We start from the raw sequence: 21,325 nt of genomic DNA, 5'->3' as shown, positions 1-21,325 counted from the left end.
CTGAGGTAATATACATATCCGCATATCTGAATACATACAGCACTTAGTATTCCCAAATCTTCACTTATCTGATATTGGCCAGGCTCAACGTTGCTTAACTTTGGTGATCAAACGAAAATCGATGTGCCAAAGTAGATTATGCCGTATCATCGATTATGCAACCATCATCAATCAAAAAGCGTATTCTTTACATCTCTTTGTATAGAAAAATAATTGAATAGAAAAGAAGACGAACCACATATTATTTACCTGGTTGAGAGAGTGGGCCATGCAATACAGAATCAGCTAATCCACTATTTCGAATTCATGTGTGAATCATCTAACTTTTATAGTCCAAAACGCTGAGAGAATCAATCATCATCTAAAAAAAATTCTTCACTAAAATCCCGAAACTTAAAAGAAGGAATTTCAACTTTATCATAAAACCGATAAATGAAAACAGAATAAATTTGAAAATTTTAGAAAAACCGAGTAATTCTGTATAATTTGTTTTTTTTTATTTAAATACAAAATCACTTTTTAAATTATTTTGTTCTGAAACTTTCAGTTACATTCACTATAATCACAGAACACTTTGTAATTTGTCTCCCTTTTATTCCTCATTTTGTTGGTTATGGCCCCCTAGAAGAGAAAAGTTGTACGTCCGATCTTGTTGACGATTGTATTACAGTCAGATCTGATGCGTGTCGTGTGGTTGACGCGAAAATTGAAGAGAACGAATTAGTCACATTTTTTGCAATTATTATTTCGTAAGATTCAATTTGAAAATTTTATCCGATTCTTCATTTTAGAAAAGATATTATACAGCGTTACTATTGCTTTCCAGATTTTTTTAAATCTTACACTTAAGAAATAATGCTTGCAAAATGTGTGTCATTATCGACGATGTCAATAGATTGAATAAGACATAACGACAGATCAGCTTCTATAAAAAATGGCGTCTTTATTTACATCTACCAAACATGAGTACACCGATAAGGGGGCATAACTCCAGCCGGTGAAAACTCTTGTTCAGTCCCTCATGCAACATCTTCCCTTTTCTCAATAATAAAAACAGAAGATAAAGACCCCCCCTCCAAAAAAAAACCACAACAAAAAGTCTGATAAAAATTAAAACAGTCTACAAAACACAGTGATCTAGGCATTCCTTGGGCTGACTACCCTCCTACCTAACAGGGATTATTCTGCTCTTTCACTTATGTTGTGAAATCCTTGAATCTCACAGGATCTCTTATTATTCTTCCTGACCGTGTTGTCCGCAACCTTTCCGGACTTGGTTTTGTTGGGGATGGGGTCGGGTGGAGGTTTTCTCTTATTTCACCTTCATATTGAGGTGGTTCTGAGTTACATATCTCTTCTGTACTCTGCCCTGTATTCTTGGGTAACTCGCTCTGCACTTCATATGGCTGGTGTATTCCTGATGTGAGTGGGGGTGTCTCTGCAGTTTTCTTCAAATCTACTCTATTCCGTCGATATAAGTCCCCATCCACTTTTACATGGTATGATCGCTCATCCAGTCTCCTCCATACAACAGCTTTCCTCTACTCTTTTTGACCATTTATATGTGGTTTCATCCGTACTACATCTCCAGGATACAATGGTTTAAGTGGTTTTACTTTGTGGTTGAAAGAATGTTCTTGCCTCCTGCGGTCTTGCTTCACTGATTTTCTCAGATTTTTGGGCAATTCTGGCTTGAGTAAATCCTCCCTGGTTGGGAGAAGTGTTTTTTGTTCTCCTTGACATCAGCTTCTGAGCTGGTGATAAGAGACCTTTGGCTGGCGTATTCCTGTGATCCAACATTGCTAGGTATGGATCAGCCTTATCGTCCATCGCTTTCCGGAAAAAGTTCTTTGCCATCTTTACCGCAGATTCCACTTTGCCATTTGCTTTGCTATTGTATGGACTGACAGGTGTATGTGTAAAACACCACTTTTTTGCAAAGGTAGAAAATTCCTGGCTACTAAACTGAGGCCCATTATCAGTTACGACCTGATCTGGTATTCCATGTCGTGCAAAATGGTGTTTAAGTTTAGTTATCACTGTCTTTGCTTGTGTATTGAGAAAATGATCGATTTCCCAGAAGTTGCTCATATAATCAACTGTGCACAGATAGTCTCTATCTACAAACTTAAAGAGATCTACTCCCACTTTCGCCCAGGGTCTGTCAGAAACTTCATGGACCATTAATGGTTCTGCCGGGTTGGCCACTTCATATTTTCTACATGTGGGGCACTTTGACACATAGTCTTTGATGTCACTGCTCATATTTGGCCAATACAAGCATTCTCTTGCTCTTCTGCAACATCCTTCTACTCCCAGGTGTGTGGAATGCAGCTTTTCTTTCAACACCGCCCGCTGTGTCAGTGGAACCACTACCCGGTTTCCTCTGAAAATTAAACCATCTTGCACCGTCATTTCATTCCGCATGTTAAAATATGGTCTCACCTCTGGGTCAAGATGTATTTTTTCTTCTGGCCATCCTTTCAGAATTACTTGCTGTAACTGCTGCATGCTTCTGTCTTCCTACGTGGCTGAGCGCAGTTCAAGCAGCCTTCTCTCTGTTACAGGAATATATTCTGCTTCCTTGACATCATCTTCATCGTCCATATCTTCACTGCTCAATGCATAAATGTATGCTCTTGATAGCGTGTCTGCAAGGAACAGTTTCTTACCTGGATGGTACAGAACTGTAGTATCGTAAGCCTGTAGTCGCATCAGCATGTTTTGAAGTCGTTTTGGGCATTTCACCAATTCTTTTTTCATAATCGCCTCCAGTGGCTTATGATCGGTTAGCACTGTTCTGTCGACCAAACGTATATTGATGAAACCGTTCACATGCGTAGACTACTGCTAGTAGTTCCTTTTCAATCTGTGCATACCGAGTTTCTGTGTCGGTCAGTGCACGGCTGGTATAGGCTAAGGGTTGACTTTCTTGTAGTAGTGCAGCCCCCATGCCCTTCTCACTTGCATCGCATTGGATGACCAAAGATTTGTTGGGGTCATAGTACCTCAACACTGGTGCCTCACTCACTAACTCTTTAATTTTCCCAAAAGCCTCTTCATGGATTTGGGACCATGTCCATGGCACATCTGCCTTCACTAAATTTCGAATTGGGGCCATCACATCAGATATGTGTGGTAGAAATTTTGCCAGGTAATTCACGAATCCAACCAATCGTTGCACTCCTTTCACATCTGTTGGACACGGCATCTCTTTTATGGCTCTTACCTTCCCAGGATCAGGAAGTAAACCATCACTGGTTATTATGTGTCCCAGGAAAGATATAGACGTTTGTCGTAAGTTCAATTTTCCAGCATTCAATCGCATCCCGCGATCACGACATCTCTGCAACAGTTTCCTGAGTTTTAGGTCATGATCAATTGTTGCTTGTTCCATCGTTTTACACTTCCCAATCACCAGAAGATCATCCGCTTTGTTAACCACCCCCTCTAAATCAGACACATTGTTAAAAAGGGTCTTTTGAAATATCTCTGGAGCTGGAGAAATACCGAAAGGTAAAACCTTCCACCGGAACCTACCGTATGGTGTAGCAAATGTTGTTAAGCGACTGCTGACTTCGTCTAATTTTACATGCCAGAATCCATCTCGTAGATCCAGGGTAGAAAATACCTTGCTGTCAGCCAGTTCTGGTAGTAAATCGTCCAGTGTAGGTAACTGAAAATGTTCCCTCTTCAGAGTCTTATTCAGTGGTCTTGGGTCTATACATATCCGCAGGTTTCCATTTTTCTTAGTTACCAGTGCTAACGCACTTACCCATGGTGTTGGGTCGCTCACTGGTTCAATAACATTCTTCTTAACCAGTTTTTCCAACTCGACTTTTAGCTTGTCTTTAAGAGCCACTGGTATTCTCCGTGTTGCTGCAACATTTGGTGTTACTCCTGGATCCACCTGCAAATGTACCTCTCCTGGTAATTGACCCAATTCTTCCTTGAATACATCTCTGAAGTCATTGATAATGCTGTCCGAGTACTGGGTGCTGGATTCATTCATTTGGGAAACTTTGGCGACCATTTTGAATTTGTCGTTATTGATTGTGACAAGTTCCATTTTCTGGATTGCATTTGTTGCCAGTAAGGGATGGAAATCCTCTTTCACAATGACAAACTTAACTGCATATTTCTGTCCAGTTTTGGGGTTTATCATTTTAACTCGACACTCTCCTAACGGCTTCACTTCTGCTCCATTCCACATGACAAGGGTCTTATTTGAATGTTCCAGTGTTTTTCCAATCACGTGTTTCACATTCAATATGTTCACGGACGCTCCACTATCGAGCTGAAAAGCAATTGGTTTTCCTTTCACCATCATTTCCGCCTTTATCACCTCTTGACTCACAGCATTCACCTTTTCCTTAATCGTTATGTTGTCTACCTGTCCATAGTCTGAACTACTACTGTCGTTTTCCTGGTCCTCATATTGGGTTTTGACAGCCTGCACCTTCTTTTTCCTTGATACTTTGCATTTCGCGGCAAAGTGGTTTTTCCCATTACATTGATAACAGGTCTTGCCAAATGCAGGACATAACTCTTTTCTCGGTCCATGCCGCAGTGCACACGTCCAGCAATCTCTGTCAGTTTGTGCCGATGTCTTTCTCCTCGGTTTAAAATCAACCTTATTCACTCCTTCAGGCCTTAGGATTCTGGACTGGACCGTGGCATTTTCAGACAGCTTACAAATGTCAATACATTTTTGTAAGTCTGTCTTATTTTCAATAATTCAGCTTGTGTCTGGGGGTTGTGTATTCCCAGCACTACCTGATCTCTGAGTACTGATGAAACGCAATTGTCACAAGAATTGCACGTTTTTACTAACGTCCGAAGTGCCGTAATAAAGGATTCCACAGTCTCTGATCCTCCTTGCTTTCTAGAATGAAATACGTAACGCTGGTAGGTTTCATTCGTTTCCCCTATAGCGTATTTATCGAATGCCTGAATAATTTCGGTGGGTGTTCTTTCATCCTCAGGTGTTAGAAATTGAAATCCGTAGTAAACTTTTAATGCGTCATCTCCCAACGTGTGAAGCAAAAGTGCCGTTTGATATTGTAATGACTGTCTCGTCAAACACGTAATAATGGCGTAGTTATGCCATTTCAGTTTAAACAACTTCCAGTTCGCCGATAAATTATCTTCCATACATAAGGGCGCTGGTGGTCTTATGCCAGCCACTGATCTGTTTGTTTCTTCCATGCTTCCTTCCGACATTTTTTTTCCACGTGACGTACGTACGAATTACAATTTTAAACAAGAACAATAAAGTTACTTATCTGTTTCTGCAAATAACTTTCCGCTTCTTATCCTTTTGTACATCTTACTTAGACATATCTTTATCCCACTCGCGGCCACCATGTGTCATTATCGAGGATGTCAATAGATTGAATAAGACATAACGACAGATCAGCTTCTATAAAAAATGGCGTCTTTATTTACATCTACCAAACTTGAGTACACCGATAAGGGGGCGTAACTCCAGCCGGTGAAAACTCTTGTTCAGTCCCTCATGCAACAAAATGATGTGCCTAACCCATTCTATAAAACAGAAAATGATTATTTAAATTCTAAATCTAAGTCAATCATTTTTATTAGTGAATTAGAAAAAGAACAAAAATAAACTGAAACCGAAACATTTTTCGTCATAATTTGTTTTGTGGTTGTAAATGTAAAAAGGACCAAAACGAGTCATGAGATGATTAAACTAAGAAATATATTAAAATGATTTTTCTTTTGAAGTTTTACCAACAAAAAGCACCTATCTCCCCCCCCCCTCTCACTCTCTCTATACACACACACACACACACACACACACACACACACACACACACACACACATATATATATATATATATATAGTAATGAAATCAAAGGGATGTATAAATAACAGTATTTATATATAGAGAATTTAATCCCAACCGAATAAAAAAGCTCAATACGCAATAAGCAGTAGAGCTTATTATAAGAGAAAGAAAATTAAAACTTGAAGTTGAACTTTACAATCCAAATTTATTTTTCGACTGAATACGCCAAAAAACAATTTACAAAATCCTTATTCCGCGGAGTTTCAAAGAATGCTATTCTTGTTATTCTTCTCATCAGAGGACATAAAGAAATCAGCAAATTATATTTGTAGAAAAGCTAGAATTTGCTTATTATGGCATTAAGTGAAACCGCAATTTATTGTAGTTATAAATTGTCAAGAAAAGAGGGGAAAAATGTTGGATATGGATTTATTTTATGTAATGTACATTTTGGTGCACTTTAAAAACATTATCTTTCATCTAGCAATTAATGATATAGATATAAAATTTTCAATGATTTTTTTTTTAAAAAGTGCAACAGAATTTACATTACATAAAATAAATCCAAGGTAATTTTTTGATTCAATTTAAATTAAATTTTTATACCTTACTTTGTAAAATTTATAAAAGTGCACTTTGAAGATAAATAAATTTCAAATTGAATGTTGTATCTTTATTTTTAAAGCCTATAGTAAAAAAATTTTGTTTAACAATTTTCATGCCTGGATGAAATGCTTTTCTAACTTGTATATATTTGTATATATGTATATTGTTTTTAAAATATAGTTTTTAAAATATAATTATCCACTAACACGTGTTCCGTCGTCTACGACTCATCGGAGTGGCTGAATATAGCGAGAGTCGAAAGCAGGACCCCACGATAAGGATCCTAAACTCTTACCGCTCGTCCATCCTACACGGCTGCTTGGATATATCGCGATTAAAGGCAAAATTATTCCCAACTCGCATTTAGGTAAAAATGCACTTTCGTAAATAATTGAATTCGTTCAAAACGTATCGCAAATACAAAAACAAATAACACACACACGCGCGCGCGCACACACACATATATAATATCATATATCATTATATGATATCAGATAGCATTTCTTAGTTTCTTAGTAAGTGTTTTCAAATTTCCTGAATTTATTTTTTTCATCCCTTGCAGCATTTTTTTTGTGCTTCTCCCCTTTAAAAAAAAAATTATCAACTTAAGTGTGGTGTGTATGATATTTCCCTGTTTCTGATGATCTGCGTGATGGTCATATGCACACTGAAACACGCGCAAGACGCTTATAGAAAACGTAAAGATAAATATTAGCTTATGCATTAATAAAAGTATCATGGTTATGGATTTACTTTTTGTAGTAACTGAAAAAAAATTATAGTATATATGCTCTGAAGGCGATAATATATCTTCACTGTGTTTATTATTCATAGCAATTTTTACTGTTTTAAAAGAAATATATACCTTAAAAAGTATACATTTTTATTTTGACTCAAGACACACACACGCACACACACGCACACACACACACACACACACATATATATATATATATATATATATATATATATATATATATATATATATATATATATATACTAGCATTTTAGCCCGGCGTTGCCCGGGTGTTTGGAGGTGTGTGTTGAGAAAAAAAAAATAATAAAATAAAAATAAGTGGTAGTGGGAAGGCAGGCTCGAACCCGTACCGTGAAGGAGGCCAAGAACGCGAAAAAACCCTGACGTCTTTGCTGTTACGACCACCGCCAAACCGGAAGTGACGTAGGTATAAATTAAGGCTAGACAATCGAAAAGAGAGGATGAATTTCGAAAATATCGGCGAAAAAAGCGACCGTTCCCTGTAGGAAAGTACCCAGTTGAGGGTGATGAAATTAATGTTTTTAGCCAATTTTTCGGTATTTGTCATCTGAAGGATCGAGCTTAAAAACGATACTGATCTTGTGAAAATTCGTCGCCTCTGTCGAAAGTGTTAGGCAGACATGTAAACATACATACATACATACATTTATATATTGGTAGCTCAAATTTTCGACCCAAACCGATTAAAAAGCTTGCCCCATCTCTGAATACCCTTTATGTAAAATTTCCAATGTTTAGACCAGAAATTTTCTGAGTAATTTGGTAGAAACTGCAGAGGTCAATTTTTTGTTTTTAACTTTGAGCCCTATTATGACCCTTTTAAATTTATTGTTTTTGAGCTCAAATCAAACCATGTCCAAGGAACCTATATCTAAAATTTCAAGTGTTTAGACCCCTTAACAGCCAAATTTCTGGCTGAAAACGAATTACAAAGATTTTCTAAAATCTCATTACTCTGTATATCAAATTTCGAGTCTGTAGACATTGACAGAGTAGGGAAATGTACACAGACAGATACACAGACAGACAGACAGACAGACAGATATTTTCACTTTTATAGATATACTAGCATGGGTGCCCGGCGTTGTCCGGGTGTTTGGAGGTGTATGCTGAGCAAAAACAAAACAAAAAAAGGGTTAATTTTTTTTAATTTGACCCCAATTATGACCCCTTAAAATTTGTTTTTTTGGGTTCAAATTAAGTTATTAAATTAGACCCATGTCCAAGAAACCTATATCTAAAATTTCAAGAGTTTGGTAGAGTTCTCAAAGGTCAAATCGTTAAACTTTGACCCCTAAACAGCCAAATTTCTGTCCGAAAACCAATCACATCGATTTTCCGAAATCTCAGTACCCTGTATATAAAATTTCGAGTCTGTAGAGTAAAAATTGACAGAGTTATTGCGTAGGAAAATGTACACAGACAGACAGATACACAGACACACAGATACACAGACAGACACACGGACACGTTCGCTTTTATAGATATATAGACTAGCATGGGTGCCCGGCATTGCTCGGGTGTTTGGAAGTGTATGCTGAGCAAAAAAAAAAAAAAAACGCAAAGAAAAAACGGTCAATTTTTTAAAACTTTGACCCCTATTATGACCCCTTAACATTTGTTGTTTGGGGCTCAAATCAAGTTATTAAGTTAGATCCATGTCCATGGAACATATATCTAAAATTTTAAGTGTTTAGACCCATAATTGTCGGAGGAGTTTGGTAGAGTTCTCAAAGGTCAAATCGTTGAACTTTGACCCCTTAACAGCTAAATTTCTTGCTGAAAACCGATCATCTAGATTTTCCCAAATCTCCGTTTGTTTTTTTACACAGTGATCACCACTTATCAAGGCCCGGAAGCCACTCAGGGATAAGGGTTATTGCAAGTACATTACGTTCGTGTGGAGATTCGATGAAGTGTTTACTTAAGGGGGCGGTTCATTAGGAATTTGTTAACGTTGGACTTGAAGACATCCAAGTTGTAGTCCGGTGGGAAGCAGGCAGACGGAACAGAGTTCCACAGGCGTGCAGTTCTAAGTACCCTCTACATCGAATTTTGAGTCTGTAGCCTAAAAAATGAGTTATTGCATAGGGAAATGTACACAGACAGACACACAGACACACAGACACGTTCACTTATATATATATATATATATATATATATATATATATATATATATATATATATCGAAAGATAGATAGATAGATGTATAAGTTATGGCCTGAAGCCAAAACACGAAACAATGAAGAATAAATAATTATATAGCTACAGGATAAAGCATACGAATTAAAACCAGTCACTCAGAATAAGAAATTGTTTTTCTCACTGGCTGAGAGCCAGTTTCAACTATAACTTCGACACCTAATACTTAACGTACATGGTTTGCTCACATTTCAGTCAACTGAAACTATTTATTTCTACACTTTTTTTTATTTTCTCTTTAACCATTTTTTGTGACTGTTTAAAAGCGTCTTCACAGGACTACTAGCTTAATAATTTCATTGTCTATTTTTTTCTCCTGTTCATTTACATTAAAATCATTCTTTTCCTAAACTTTCTTAGTCATATCGCAGAAAGACATAAACACTGCGATTTTTTTCGTTTAACGGACATAATAATACTGTTTCTAAATATTCTTTTCGGGGGTGGGGGAATTTCAATAAGATTAAGCACACGATTGTTACAATTGTTATAATTTCTGTGTTAATTTTATAAACTGTTTAAGAAATGTCTTTATTTAATGTTAACGCGTTTTGCATAAGTCTAGAATTGCAGTTATATTTTACAACTTGTAAATATTAATTAGAAGTGACTTCTCCAGGGCATTTATCGTAAAGTATAAACAACAGCTGACGTAAGTTCAAATAAGTACAGACGGAACTTCATTTTAACTCTAATTTTTAAGATTTTATTCTTTGCCATCAAAACGGATTGCCGTATATATTATCGAGAAACTTATTTCACACAAATCAATTAATAAACTTGTATTCCTTACATTTATTTACGAATTCACACTAAACGACAAAAGAACCTATTTCCCACAGAAGGAACGTTGCGAGCCTGTCTTTGTTTTATCGTAATTTCCATGGCAAGTGCTCGTCGGAGCTCCAATCTCTGGTTACCTAATCGTCAATCTTTCACAAAAAACACATGCCTAGCTAAACACCTGTCAATAATTTTCCCCACTCTTTATCTATGCCCAAATCAAAATGTAAACTCCATGAACAAAGTTTCTTTCTTAGAAGTGCACGCCTGTGGAACTCTCTTCCGTTTGGCTGTTTCCCAGCTGACTACAACTTGGTTGTCTTCAAGTCCAACATAAACAAATTCTTGATGAACCACCCCCTTAATTAATCCAATTTACCAAATTTCCATTTCTAACGATTACTACGATATTATCCCATTGATTAATGTACACTCAATAACCCTTATCCTTGAGTGGTTTCCGGGTCTTGATAAGTGGTGACTCCTATGTAAAAAAAAAAAAAATCCATGAGAAAAGTTTCTTTTCTAGAACGACCTGTCTGTGGAACACAATATTGCGAGGCTGTTTTCCAATTAACTATAACGTGGTTGTTTTCAAGCCTAATGTAAACAAGTCCTTGTTAAAATGTCCTCTTAAATAATTAAATCCTGACCAAGTTTTACTATTAGTGATCATTACTGCGTTGTCTCACCGACCACCTGACACTTATTAACCTTTATCTTCGAGTGGCCTTTAGTCCTTGATAAGCAGTGCCCCCCCCCCCGAGTGAAAAATAACTGATCCTTAATTCCTTTCTTAATTTTAATCAATTTTTAAAGCTCTCATTTGTGCTTTAAGCAAAAACTTTCTCGTTATTGTATCATTAGTAGTTTGATATGATTTATATTAATCGAAGTGTGTTTTTTTCCAAGATTTTCCATGGATTATGAAGTTTATAAAAGACCCCCCCCAAAAAAAGCAACATAATTATGACTGAAAACCAAATTCCCCTCATAGAAAAGACAAACTGTTAAAAAGATGAGCCTAAAAAGTAAGTAGGTAAGAATGAACATGAACCACATTATAGAAAGATAGAAATTTAAATAAATAAATAAAAAAACAAAAAAACTCCAATACCGGCTACAAGGTGTGTGACAAATGAGGTCAGTTAAATCCCAGGACACAAACGAACAAATGCAAACATATTGAAGACAGTTTCGGCCATCGTTCACACAAAAATATGGTGCTGATACGGACATTTTTACATGAGTGTGGACATCGTCCGGTGCCAGACTGGCGACTTATAATTGTATATATTTTACCTTCATGACTATAGTGCGTCAACCATCTTCGCAGGGATCAACAAATCTTGCCTCTCTAGTGGCCCGGAATTGCAACTAATGAACTTTTTCAGAGAAAATAGACGGTTGGTTGACGCCAATACTAGGCGGCAGAATTATATCGTCGACGTGCTTTTTACGCATATATATATATATATATATATATATATATATATATATATATATATATATATATATATAAAGATAGATTCGCTGTATAAATTCAACAATTTTTAAATTTGAAAGTCGAAAAATGAATTGTTGTAATTTCTAATTCACAGAGTTTATACTGTTTCCTTACACACGCACACACACACACACACACACACACGCACACACACACACGCACACACACACGCACACACATACACACGCACACACACACACACACACACACACACACACACACACACACACACATATATATATATATATATATATATATATATATATATATATAAATCAATAAATAGAGAAACTATATAGTAAAATATATAGATTTATCCATTTATATAAGCTCCCAAAACAATTTGTTGAGCTTTTTTATTATCCCGATAAGTCTCCTCTTAAAGAATTGATTTTATTCTCTTTCTTTAATTCCCCCATATATATATATATATATATATATATATATATATATATATATATATATATATATATATATATATATATATATATATACTAGCAAAAGTACCCGTCGTTGACTGGATTCAAAAACAGCTTACAGAAAATGGACTCTGATTTATGAAAGTATGATAGGTTATGAAAAGGAAGGGTTGTAAATTTGGGTTGAATTTTGGGGGTATCAAAACCAAAGCAAAATATGATGAAAGTAAAAATAAGTAGATAAACCCCATAATTTATTATACCATACCTATTCACACTGGAACACTTATCACAATATTCTGTGAATCTATATTAAAAACCTTGTTAAACTTTGTGACATATTTCCATTCTATGGAGGTCAGGTGCGAACGAACATCCCATAATTTTATTATACCACATTTCTTCAAACTGACACATAATTATCAAAGTATACTTACGCAGATAAATATGAAAAGTCTTTATTAAAGTTTGTGCCTATTTCCATTCTATGGAGGCCAGGCGCGAACGCAGACACCAGAATTTTATTATACCATCCCTATTTAAGTTAAAACATACTTATCAAAGTATTCTTATGTACATCTATATCAAAAACACTTGTAAACGTTTTTTTTTAATTTTTAATTTTTTTATTTCCATACATTGTGGACCAGGCGCGAACGCAGACCCCACAATTTTAATGAACCACCGTTCTTCCAGATCAAACATACCTATTCCTGTGTCTCGATACATCTATCATTATATACGATCAGATTAAACTAAAAAACTGAGGAGTATTTGTTAGTTGATGTCTAATACCTATTATTACAATTTTACTAAAGTTGGAGTTTGAATTTATACTAAGGGTTTCCATTCCTTTTTATCTTTTAATAAAAGTAAATCAAACTAAATATAGCTCATATTTGAACCTCTAACGCATCACAAGTCTATTTTAAAATGTATAATGATTCGTTAAATAATTAAACAATCCTGTACATACGCATATACACACGCGCACACACATATACATAAATATGTAAATAAACAATGGTATTTTGAAATCCAATGACTAAGTTTTATTAACATTTTATTGGTGAATTTCAAAATAATTCACGTACAAAATGAATTTTTTATAAGAATCAGAAATCTATTTAATTATACCCTTTTATTTATCGATTTTTCTAATGATCATTTTTGTGTTAAAACTAATAAAGCTTCCATATGTATCATGAACGTTTTCGATTCTTCGTCGAATTATCATCATCAGGTGCAAAAGCATATGAACAAAACATCTGGAGGAAAGGCAAGAATTTCAAAAAGTATATGAGGAAAGGGGACGTAAAGCCAATTAGATACCGAGAGAACGTTTTCACACTATTCCAAGAAAGACGTTAATAATTTAAATTCGGCAATGCCAAAAATTAGCGTTACAGAATAAAAATGAATCACGTAAAACATTTAAAAATATTATAACTGGTTTCATGAGTAATATTATTAATTGGAGATGGTTGTGTTTTCATGAAAATAGTTTTGAGTATTTTTAGGATTTGTCTTAATTTAGATTAAGCATGTTATGTTACATGATAAGGGCTGTCCCCTTTTCATGTAAGTATAAAAATAGAGAGATTAGTTAAAATGAAAATGAAATAGCAATAGACGAAATTCGAACCTCGTAATTTAGGTTTAGAAATAGATTACGTGTGAGAATTAAAAAATGGAATGCAAAACAAACGATTGTTTAGAATAGAGATAAAATATTTCAAAAAAAGAATGTGCACTGTCAAGTTTGTTATGAAATTTTAATTGAAAGAATGCAGCTATAAGATAATGTTTTTAACATATTGGAAAAATAGGTTACTGAGTATAGGTTAAAATTCCTTTTGTAGAAAAAGGAAAAGTTTTGGACACGCATGTCCAGAACACGTGAAAGAAGGCACATGTTTTAACATGTGTATGACGTCACGGAAAATAGAAAGTTTTAGGGATAGAGAAATAAATTTAGAGAAAAAGAAGACATAAACTGGGAGAAACTCAGAGAGTCTGGAGTTTGGAATTCGAACGTTTAGAAACGAGACGATCACTTTTAAACTTAATATATGAAGCTTTGAATTCTTGATGATGAAAATCACGGCCGGTCGTGTGAAGAATAAACTCATCTGTGTTTTTGTAAAACGTCGTCTTGTCTTATGATTCTACAAAAAGGTAAATTGAATTGTTATTATATGTCTGTGTTATAAAATGTCGTGACATACACATCTCATATCTACAATGTGAATCAACATCTCATATCTACACTAAGACTGACTGAAGACTGTCTCATCATTCTAAGAGCTTTCTTCTTCTACACATCTAAGGAATGAACATTTAATATATAGGAACCGTTATAAACGAACAATCTCTCTTACAAAAACATCTCTCTCACTAAGATACAACATCACTTATAATAAGACTCTCTTTCAACGACAAACAAGATAATAAGAATCTTATAATTAAACCCCTATATGTAACATTATGTTTTAGCTCTTTATTATTTGAACTAGCTTTTACAATATATATATATATATATATATATATATATATATATATATATATATATATGTATATATATATATATATATATATATATATATATATATATATATATATATATATATATATATATATATATAGTCGCAGCTGGATACCGTAGAGGCTGTAAAACCCATATAGCTATTAACTTTGTTATCATTATGAGATCGATAGTGTTCCAAATGGCATTTAAACTTATGAATAACGTTGATTCTTTTTAATGCTTTAAGGGTTGAGACGGAGTTGTCTTTTACTATAATACTAGCGGGGCTACCCGACGTTGCTCGGGACCGTATAAACAATGAGAAAATTGAATTTGATTTTGAATATATTTATTATCTTAGGAGAGGAATTTTTAATGTGTATGTATCATTTGTTATTTCGAGCAAAAGAATATTTTACCTACCTAGGGCGGGTATTACAGGTATGAAATAGTTGTATCTTACCTTGGGTAGGTAATTTACAGCATGTATATGAAATAATTTTACCTTTGCAAGAACGGGTAATATACAACACATACTTAAAATAATTTTACCTACACTAAGACGGGTAATTTAAATACATATATGAAACAATTTCACATACTTTTTTTAACCTTAAAACGGACATTACTTCCAAAGCTCAAGATTCCGATTCGCCACATCGATGCGTTTGCCGTTTCTAGCTACACAAAGCAACTGCTTGATGAGTTATTTAACAATAAAAGGTAAATGTCGTTCGCGTTTAGCATTGTCTAGTGATTATAAAAACGTAATATATACAACCCCCAAAAGAAAACGAAAATTAAAATAAAATTAACATAACCATGCTTCTTTCTCCCCACCACTACAACCATCGCATCATTCCCGGATAATAACAAAAAATTCAAAAAAATATAGATTACCCCCCTAAAGAAACTGGCCTAGTAAACTTTCATATAATATTATCGGTGTCGAATTTGTTCTAGTAAATAATGAGTCTACTTTTTATATTATTGCAAAGCACGTGCTTACATTAAAAATAAGAATTTGGATGAAATTTCATCATCATCATCATCATCATCATCATCATCATCATCATCATCATCATCATCATCAACAACAAAAAAAAAAAAAAAAAAAAAGAAGCAGAATTAAAGATGGAGTATGAACACATTTTTACCATACTGAATAAGAAAATAAAGATATTATTCTCTTTTCTACAGACTGGATAAACAATATGAAAAAACATATAGTGTGGAAAGGAATACAGGCTCAAGTCATCCCAAACGAGGAACAAGAAATAACTCAAGGTTAAAAATGGCAGTTTTTAATTATAGAAAAGAGACACTGTAATGAAAACAGGAGAAGAGATTCCGTCTAGTAAACTTTTATTCAATTAAGAATCTTACTAGTCGTCTACTTAACAAGCGGAAATGTACAGCTTTTATTGCTTGGGTTATCAAAGAGGAGATAATCCAACAGTTTTCCTCACCGAATTTCTCACTGATAGGGAAGAAAGTCCCTTAAATATCCAGGTTCCCTACGAGCTCGCAGTAGCCGCCTGAGCAGTCCATGATGCGTGGTCGAAGTACTCAAACAGGGAGACTCTTCAGTGCGAGCTTGTCTGTGGGCTCTAAAATACCTTACTCCGAAATGTTTACTTCTCAGAGGAGCAGGCCGTTCCGCGTCAGAGTCAGTCTCTGGATGAACACGTTTTTTTTTTCGGTGCTAGTTCTTCATCTGTCTAGGATTCAGGTGTTGGCCCATCTGAAGTGTCTGACGGAGCCCACATTAGATGTGGTCATTAGATAAGGTGTCAGGAGCAATTTCAGTGCCATGATCTTCCGGAGGGGCTTCAGTGTCAGGGGGAATAGGTCTGTCTTTTGGAGTTGTCCACGGTCTCCGGCAGGTGCTAGGTCTCTTAGAGACATATTAGACTCTCTACAATCTGTATGTCGTACTAGAGCGTACTGGGGGTTCGCTTCTATTAGTTTTACCTCGTCCACCAAGGGATCGTTCTTGAAGTAATGTGCATGTCGTCCTAGAAACACAATACCGGGTCGAGAGAGCCAAGATAGAAGCGAAACTCCACCGAACTCCGTCGCTGAAAAAGTAAAAACCTTTCCTCTGGGGTGGCATTCGAGGCAATACACAGCAGGGATCGAATGACGTATAATGCAACAGGAAGGAGATTTTCCTAATTATCAATCGAACATTTATTATTTGATGCAGCCAATTGAACGGTCTTCCAAATAATGTCATTATATCTTTCGCATTGGCCGTTACCCTTAGGGTTGTAGGGAATTGTCCGGCTTATAATTACTCTTCGTTCTTGTAGAAATTGTCGAAGCTGCTCTGACATGAAAGAAGCCCCTCGGTCCGAATGTATATAGGCAGGGACTCTAAAGACCGCGAATAGTGAGCAGAGGCATTGTATAATTACAATAGCCGATATGTCTGACGAAGGGAAGGCAAAAGGAAACATACTTAAATAGAATTTTTTTAGCTCAGTAGCCCGATTGAAGTTGAGAGGCAAATACTTTCATTTATAATTTAAAATTTTTGGCACTGAGACCCGTTAGTATATTCGAATTTCTTTGACTGACAGATTTTTTATCATCTAGGAACATAATAAAGTAATCTCTTCCCAGAATGTGTTGCTGCCATCGCGCACAGAAATAACCTTTTCCATAGCTACCAACGTAATAGATGTACTGAGACTAGAGCTGCATTCAGGACTGCCAGCAGCCACTGTAAAAGGGTAAGAAAACATGCAAGAGAGCTATATGCTCAGTCCGTTAAATCCAAAGTAGCTGAGCAGCTGCTTAGTTCCCACCAGTTTTGGCAAATAGCAAACAGGATCCTGATCAGAAGCGTGCGTTCTATCCCAACCATCATCAATGGACCTGAGATCATCTGGTCAGCATCAGACAAAGCCAAACTATTTACCAAGAACTTTGCAGCTAATTCTACCCTATGCGACCAAGGCCATCAACTCCCCGTATTTCCTCCTATAACACACAATACGCTATGCAACATACAAATACCTGTGTGTGATGTCGCCAAGCTAATCAAGAACCTTGATTCCAGTAAAGCAACTGGCCTTGACGGCATTCCAATTATAGTGTTGAAAAAGCTTCAACCAGAACTTGCCCCCATACTTACAAAACTGTTTAAGCGCTGCCTTAAGGGGAATTGCTTCCCAATACCCTGGAAAACCTCATCGGTATGCCCTGTATTTAAGAGTTCAGGTGACAGGTCATCTTCCTCTCAGTAGAGACCAATAAGTCTCCTGTGTGTCATGAGTAAGTTGCTGGAATCCATATTAAATAAAGAAGTAGTCAACCACCTCAGCAGAAATAAACTTCTTAGTGACATGCAATATGGTTTCCGTTCTGCTATATCTACAGCAGATGTGCTAAAGGTTATATCTCATAGGATTAGCGAATCTCTCGACAAAGGCTTCCTTTCTAGGGCAATTGCTCTTGATATATCAAAAAACCTTCGATAAGGTATGGCATAAAGACCTACTTCACAAGATTTCCAGCTACGGTATAACTGGAAATGTTTTCTCAGTTATTAAATCATTTCTCTCTGATAGGCTCATAAGAGTAGTGGTTGATGGGCAGTAATCAGAAGCCCACTGGTGGTGCTGGTGCCCTTAAAGGGTCCATCCTGGGCCCAACCCTCTTCCTGATCTACATCAATTATTTCCCAAAACACATACTTAAATCATTCGTTGACATCTATGCTGATGGCACAATTATCTATGGCAACACATCAAAGGCTGTAAATGACAAAGTTCTCTCTGATTCTCTCTTCTCTGATCTTGAACGCATGGTACAATGGGGGAAGAGGTGGCTGGTTACTTTTAATGCATCTAAAACCAAGCTTCTATCCTTACATCATCAACGCTCTGATCCCCATCTGGCATCAATTGAAATGGATGACTCTCGCCTTGGGGGAGGCTCCATATTTTTACTAGCTTTTGGGATTGACCTTTACTCCTGATCTGAAATGAAGCACTTACATCAAATATGTTGCCAAGAGCGCTGGAAAAATTGTAGGATCCTTTTACCGCTTCAGTAGATATCTCACTACTGATGCAATTCTCTCTCTATATAAAATCCAATTACGTCCAAGGATGGAGTACTGCTGGCATATCTGGGCTGGAGCTGCTAAAAACAGCCTATCCTGCCTTGACAGAGTACAAAATAGACTTCATAGCCTAGTGGGGGATGCCCTTTTCTCTTCTCTGCAACCTCTCTCCCACAGAAGAGAGGTTGCGAGCCTGTCGTTGTTTTATCGTTATTTCCATGGGAAGTGCTCGTCTGAGCTCCAATCTCTGTCCCCTCGCCAATCTTTCACGAAAAATACTCGTCTAGCTGAAACCACTGTCAGTAATTTTCCCCACTCTTTATCTGTGCCTAAATCAAAACGTATATTCCATGAACAAAGCTTCTTTCTTAGAAATGCACGCATGTGGAACTCTCTTTCGTTGGCCTGTTTCCCACCTGACTACAACTTGGATCTCTTCAAGTCCAACATAAACAAGTTCCGCCCCCTTAAGTAAAACACTTTATCAAATCTCCATTACTAACGATTACTACGATATTGTCTCATTGATTACTGTACACGCAATAACCCTTATCCCCGAGATCTCCGTGCCTTGATAAGTGGTGACTTCCATGTAAAAAAACAAAAATAAAAACATACTAGTCTATTTCAAACCAATACAAGTTGTAGAGTATCAATTTAAGCTAAGATTAAGTTTTTCTTATTATTTAATATACCTTGAGATAATTGTTTTTTTAGTGATTTTAGAAATATTTCTGATCTGATCATTATATTTAGGTTTTAGAATTAATAAAACAGATAGAAACACAAATATCGAAAAGAGAATTATATATATATATGAATAGACGAATAGTAAAATGAAATAAAATGCAGTAAAAATGAAAATAATAATAAATAATAATTAACAAAGACACTTAGATATCAAGAGTAAATAATTACATGTTTATATAGCAATTTGTAAGTATACATATGCATTGGTTTTGCGAAGGGAAGATTAATCTGATGAAATTTTAAGTAGTATTAATTATCCTTTAACTGGATTTGAATGGTGATTATTTTTTATTAAATTAGTAGGGTAATTTTACATTAAATGGAAGGGTATTGATAACACAAACATTGAAAATAATTTAAATTCTAACCTTTTTAGTTTATAATAAATATTATATAAGGATTAGGAATTTGAATCGCAAAAGTAAAGGCGATGTCTCCAAGAATATCGCCAATTATCTATCTTGTTTGTTGTTTTAATGAAAAAAAAAATAGTTTACCGAAGGTAAATTATACATAATAAATGAATTAGTGCTGGTTACTTAAATAAGAAATATTTTAATAATACCATCAGTATAAGAATTTATAGGGTACTTCAATTTTGCAATTTTAAAATGAACAATAAATATATATTGATGAAAGTTGAGTTTATTATGAAAGTTTAGTTTCTGATATGGAATTGAATCCGCTAAAACCTCAGGTGGTTTTTGTTATTAATATTGTGTGAATAGCGCCTAGAGTTCGTGGTTAACTTATTGCTTTTAATTTTGAACCTAAATACGAAATGTTCAGAAGTATTGCTGGATTTTGATAAATCAAATATGATGCTATAAAATAATGTCTCCTCGTGGTGAATCCAATGAGTTTTATTTTCCGGAAGAGTGCATATGCACTCGATAACAAGTAAGAGTTTTTTATTATTATTATTATTATTATTATTATTATTATTATTATTATTATTATTATTATTATTATTATTATTATTATTATTATTATTTTTATTATTATTATTTTTTTTTTGCGAACTTAAAAGCGTCCGTTTATTTTTATTAATATTGTCTCTTCACCATATCCTTTGTATACCAAGGAAAAACTCCACAACTTTTTATTTTTCTGAGTTGTTTGGTGAATTTACGCTATTCAACGAAACACGTGTATGACGAACTACATTTACATAAAAATGAAATAGTATGAGTGTGAAATAAATTAATCTTCTGATTTTGGAACAATAATTAGTGATATATATATATATATAAATATATATATATATATATATATATATGTATATATATATATGTATGAGCAAACAGTTATTAAAACATGTTAAAAACACTTTGAAATGAGTTAAAACATATCTAATCTAAAAAGGAAACACTAGATAAGTGGATAGTCCTTAATCCGCGGAGTTTCGAAGAAATGCTTTCCTTCTCATCAGAGGGTAGGAATAATAATAATATTGGAATTTTTTCCTTTTTTCCTTGCACACATTTTTGTGAATTATTCCATGGATTTCTACCTTTGGATTATTATAGACCATCTTCTTCCAATTACGGATTTCCTTGAATTTTACTTGTGCAAATGGAAATTCAATTAACTTTCTTGAAGTTATATATTTGGATTTTACCGTCACTGGATTATCTTCCACCAGACTATCCATTCACATGTAATCACCTTTTCTTCACCAGATTCCCTCTTCTTCACTTTTTCGTTATCAAGCAAGATCTTTGACTTACTTGTTGTTTCATCAAATACTTTTGCATGCAAAATCCGATCCCGCATTTTGCTAATTCCTACCCTCTGATGAGAAGGAAAGTATTTCTTCGAAACTCCGCGGATTAAGGACTATCCACTTATCTAGTGTTTCCTTT

This window comes from Euprymna scolopes, chromosome 2 (genome assembly GCF_053919585.1).
Source record: "Euprymna scolopes isolate OS-2025 chromosome 2, ASM5391958v1, whole genome shotgun sequence".
In the NCBI taxonomy this organism is placed as follows: domain Eukaryota; kingdom Metazoa; phylum Mollusca; class Cephalopoda; order Sepiida; family Sepiolidae; genus Euprymna; species Euprymna scolopes.
Note: the sequence above shows the minus strand (reverse complement) of the source record.